The sequence below is a fragment of the Cucumis melo genome, unplaced genomic scaffold (genome assembly GCF_025177605.1).
Source record: "Cucumis melo cultivar AY unplaced genomic scaffold, USDA_Cmelo_AY_1.0 utg000852l, whole genome shotgun sequence".
In the NCBI taxonomy this organism is placed as follows: domain Eukaryota; kingdom Viridiplantae; phylum Streptophyta; class Magnoliopsida; order Cucurbitales; family Cucurbitaceae; genus Cucumis; species Cucumis melo.
This window is the reverse complement of record NW_026124251.1, coordinates 10,001-15,000: the sequence shown is the minus strand read 5'-3', so window position 1 is coordinate 15,000 and position 5,000 is coordinate 10,001. Positions and strand designations below refer to the sequence as shown.

Below are 5,000 nucleotides of genomic sequence, written 5' to 3'. Positions count from 1 at the left end.
GATTCATATACAGCATCTCTTTCTTTTATCAATGGTTCTACCAATTTATATGTTTCCACAAATAATTGAAATTCAATTTCTTGATCTGTATCTTCAATTTTTGGAAACTTAGAAAGTTCTTCTGTTAAGCCATGATCAATGAACCTACAAAACCCTTCAAATTGTATCTGATTAAACGCAGGTATTGTAGACATTCTCTCATTTCCACCCCCAAGCATTTTATTTATTTCCCATTTATAAAAAAAATCCCATTATTTGCTTAAAATGGATCGATCTAGCAATGATGGAATTTATATTATGTTTACTGAATCACATGAAATTTTACCTAACTTCATAGGTGTAATAGATGTAATGCATGAAATACATATGAACGTAGGAATAAAGAGACTTTGATACTCAAATTAAATTGGAATTTGCAACAACTACAAATGAATTGGTAAATTCTATTTAGAATTATGGAGTTTTGTATAAAATATCTATATCAAAACAAAAGTGAGTCAATTTCTACCATTATTATGATATTCCAATCGGATTGGGTACTATAAATAGATTCGGGATTTGATCTGAAGAAACAATATAGAATTTTTTTTATTTAACAACATGGAACTTTTTCGTAGATTTCACTGTTAAAAAAAATTCGCATAGAAGAGAGATATTTTACCTATACCTATATTTTTTTTAGTAGAATTCGTAGAATGCGATTGAAGTATGTATAAGGACTTGTATTTATTAATAAACATGTGCAGATATATATATATAGTTAGTTATATATATCGCCTCCTTTATTACAGTTCTATGGGGAACATCACATGTCGTACTCTATCAAAAATTTATATTTTCTATTTAATGATAATGAAAAAAAAATTCTAAAAACAGAATTCCGAACATTTCCTATAAACATCTTATATATATAAGATATTAGATTTAGATAATAGTAATCGTTTATGTTCTGGGGTTTACATATACTCATAATCGCTATTAAAATTGTCATTAATAAGGATTTTTTTATGGTTATGGAAACGAATCAATACGGATGGATTAGTAATGATTAGTTATCTATCAATTTTTATTTATTTAGGTAAGGTATCCATTTTTGGATTGTTTTCTTATATCATTAGGGAAACCGAATTTGCAATTTCAATCCAAGAATCATTTATGAATTCACAGTCAATAGTTAAAGTTAACGGTTCCCATTTGTCCTGATTTTTTGCTTTTGTGAATGAAAATCCACATTTTTTTTTCAATAGAAAAAGCAAAGTTTTGCGGTTTTTCGTTTTAGATATTGTGTGTTGTAAGATACTATCTATCTAAGAGATAGAGCCAATCCAATATTTTGTATCGTTTTGGCGGCATGGCCGAGCGGTAAGGCGGGGGACTGCAAATCCCTTTTTCCCCAGTTCAAATCCGGGTGTCGCCTCAGCAACAAACAAAAGAATCAAAATACCCTCTTCTGTTTTGCTGATATAACTTTATCATTTTTTTTAGAAGAAAAGCATCTTTAGATTTGCTTGATTCTAAGCATCGTTGGGGTTCTCTAAAATGTTATAAATCCTTGCGTATAGGTTTCGTTTCCAGAATTTAGTAGAGTAATGAAAAATAATCGTTAAATCTTGAGATGATAGCCCTTCGACTACTAATGTAGTGTCTACTCATTGGGTCTTGAATTAGGGAATATAATTTCATTTTTCCTTACGGAAAGGAGGAAGATACTTGATATACGGACTCATGAAAGTATCTGAGTACTCGAGCATTCAATCAATATTATATTGAATGAATAATTGGCTTTTTTTTTTATTTTAATCTTAAAAAAAGAACTTATTTCTTTTCGATAAGCTCTAACCACGCATGTAATAGGCCATCCCATCTTCCGATTGTCTCTATGAAACAATCGGGGGGACAGTAAAGATTAGATCAAATGAGAAAGGAATAATAGTAGGGTTATGTGATAGATACTATCTTGATTCTCTATTTTGAGACTTTTTACTTAATGTAATGAAATGCAGGACAACAAAAGAAAGACTAGGTCTTATTATTCCTACATGTTACTAACATTCTTTTGATACTTCCAAGAGTTTTTCTGCCTCTTTTATTTATTTGTACTGAATTTTTTCGATTATACTAGAAATCATATAATAACTTGGGATAATTCGATTTTTTGTATTGTTTCATCAATGGTGTTGTGCCCGAATCTCTTTTTGACTATGCGCTAGTGATTCCACTATTATTAGTGAATAATAATTATTAGTGAGCAATAATGGAATAATTCTTTTATATTCATAGAGATAGGGGACATAATTCACATGGATATGGTAAGTCTCGCTTGGGCTGCTTTAATGGTAGTCTTTACATTTTCTCTTTCCCTCGTAGTATGGGGAAGAAGTGGACTCTAGAAGTACTACTAATTGAAAAATAAAACTGTATTGTTTTTGGTTTATTTTATAGATCGTTCTGCAAAACTTTTTTTCTTTTATTTTGAAAAGTAAAAAAAAAAAGAGTTCGGATTATAAGTTTTTAAGTGGATCCATACTTTCAACACGAAAGAACATAGACATAGTGGTTGTCCAATGAGATACTACGCATAATAATATACTACCTCATAATAAGATAGTACCTCGGGGTAGCCACCCACATATTACGTGCTTACCACTTCTTTTATTTATTATTATTAGTATTTTAGTTATTTTCAAAATAGGATTTTTTCTTGTTTTAGGGAACTCATTTCATATCATGCTTCAAACGTTAAATAAAAATGGGGTTTGCTAATTCTTTTCGAAATCCGAAGATAAAAAGTTCCCATGGAACCGAACTCCTGGATCATCTGTCAACTGCTCAATCAATTACTTCTTTCGAATGCTAAAAAAAAATTAGTGGCCTTTCGATTATTTGATTTCAGATTCATTCTAATCAACATGAATTATGAAGCAAAGAAATAGAATTGGGCCACTATGTATATTAGATTAATATTACATATATGTAATTGATATGATATCTATATATAAATAGAAAGATATATATTGTATATTCATCTATATTCAAATTGATCGATATTCAACCTCTATTTTTATAGAGTACAATTTTATATTTATACACTTCAATAACAATAATAGATAGTATGGTAGAAGGATTCATATATTTCTTTCTACCATACTATCGGATCTTATCGAATACTTCTCTCGTAGAATACTGATAATTCTAGTCCGCCAATTTCATTTAAGACGCGAAATTTTAATGCTTTTCATTTTTCTTATCTTCAATCATTGATAAGAACTAAAACGTCAAGGTTAATTCAAATTAATCACTTTGACTGATTGTTTTTACGTATATTATAAGTAAAAAGGCGGTCGGAACTAGAATGAACAGTGCAGTAGCAATAAATGCGAGAATATTTACTTCCATAATATCATCGTTTCATTTTTTATTCGCAATAACTCGGGATTTAATCCCATAGAGATGATAAATGTTTCGCTTGTAAATTCAAGGGGATGCGTTGCATCTCGATGATATCGAATCGTATTAAAATATCATGAATAACAATATCGGAGCTATCAAATCGATTCATCGTCGAGAATTGAATAGTATAACATAGGAAGATCTTTTATCCATACCGAATTTAAACAAAATGGGATTCCTGATGCAATCAAGAATTTCGTTACTTTTTTTTATTTATAATTTTTTGCATTCTTTCTTTTCTATAATCTACTGCCCTCTTATTCAATGCAATCATCTGATGAAGTCTCATCAGACTACCTTTACCCTTACATTGTTTATAAACAAACTCAAGCAAAGAATAGCAGCGAAATTCAAAAAAGGAAAAGGAGGTAGGTTCGAACTAAACTCCTTCCTTTTTTTGTACTTATAAAATCTTCTTAAAAAAAAGAAATAAAAACGAAACTTAAACTTTCAAAAATTCTTAATTACCTCACTAAGAGAGATAGATGGGATCCTTGTTTGTATTAATATCCTCTTTCCTTGAATTAGTAGTGGGACGTATATATCAAAAGTTAAGTGTTAAATTTTAATAAGATAGATTATTTCAAATTCAAATTAGTAATTGAATTTACTAATTGAGGTTACAAAAAATCGGAGCCAGAACGGATATATTTTGCTTTCAGACGAAAAATTAGATCAAAGTTTACTATGTAAACTTTATTTTGTATCGTCCAAATTCCCTTTATGTATGTGCTTTCCGGAAACGTATAGTACTCTATTTCATTAGAAAAATCGGGCGTAATCAACTAGACCCAGTACGCCTTCGAATCCTGAATATGATGCTACCAATAATTGTGGTAATTCACATATGGCACATATGTCTTTCTCCCATCAATTAGTACTCGTTGAAGAAATCAAAATTCCCATATTTTTTTGTTGAAAAATGTGGAAAAAAAATAAGAGAGATCCCGTTTGGAATAAAATTCAGTTATGTTATTTGTTCTCTCTTTCACAGGAAAGGAAGAGATTAATTGATGTATTTTTTTTTTATTGGATTTGGATCCATCGGGACTGACGGGACTCGAACCCGCAGCTTCCGCCTTGACAGGGCGGTGCTCTGACCAATTGAACTACAATCCCAGGGAAATAAAGTGTACAACATATGTTGTTGATTTAATTTCCTTCAAACCTTTCTATGTAGATTTTTGATTCGAATTGTCATATTCTACCAGACAGAGACGCGAGTAATAAAGTAATAGATTGATATGCGCGGAGACATGGACTTTAGTGTGAGAAGCATGGATTAATATTTATTTTTTCGTTATTGTAAAATTGATTGATTATCAATCTGTCAATGAATAAAAAAAGAGTTTTTTTTTTTATTCTTTCATATCAAGTCAAGTATTTCTGTAGAAGGACAAATAGGTTATATCATTTTATGGTGGATACGCGATATATTGGGCCGAGCTGGATTTGAACCAGCGTAGACATATTGCCAACGAATTTACAGTCCGTCCCCATTAACCGCTCGGGCATCGACCCGGGAAGAATCAATTCCAAGCTTGTTGATA

At 30.6% G+C, this 5,000-nt stretch overlaps 3 non-coding genes across 3 annotated transcripts; 1 reads left to right on the top strand and 2 right to left on the bottom strand.

Annotated features, from left to right (window-relative positions):
• The first annotated feature begins 1,345 nt into the window (after positions 1-1,345).
• TRNAC-GCA (transfer RNA cysteine (anticodon GCA)) lies at positions 1,346-1,417 on the top strand. The gene has a single exon. It is a non-coding gene; the product is annotated as a tRNA-Cys (tRNA).
• Positions 1,418-4,495: 3,078 nt separating this feature from the next.
• Positions 4,496-4,569, bottom strand: TRNAD-GUC (transfer RNA aspartic acid (anticodon GUC)). Its single transcript has one exon. It is a non-coding gene; the product is annotated as a tRNA-Asp (tRNA).
• A 318-nt stretch (positions 4,570-4,887) lies between these two features.
• TRNAY-GUA (transfer RNA tyrosine (anticodon GUA)) lies at positions 4,888-4,971 on the bottom strand. Its single transcript has one exon. It is a non-coding gene; the product is annotated as a tRNA-Tyr (tRNA).
• Between the last annotated feature and the right edge of the window lie 29 nt (positions 4,972-5,000).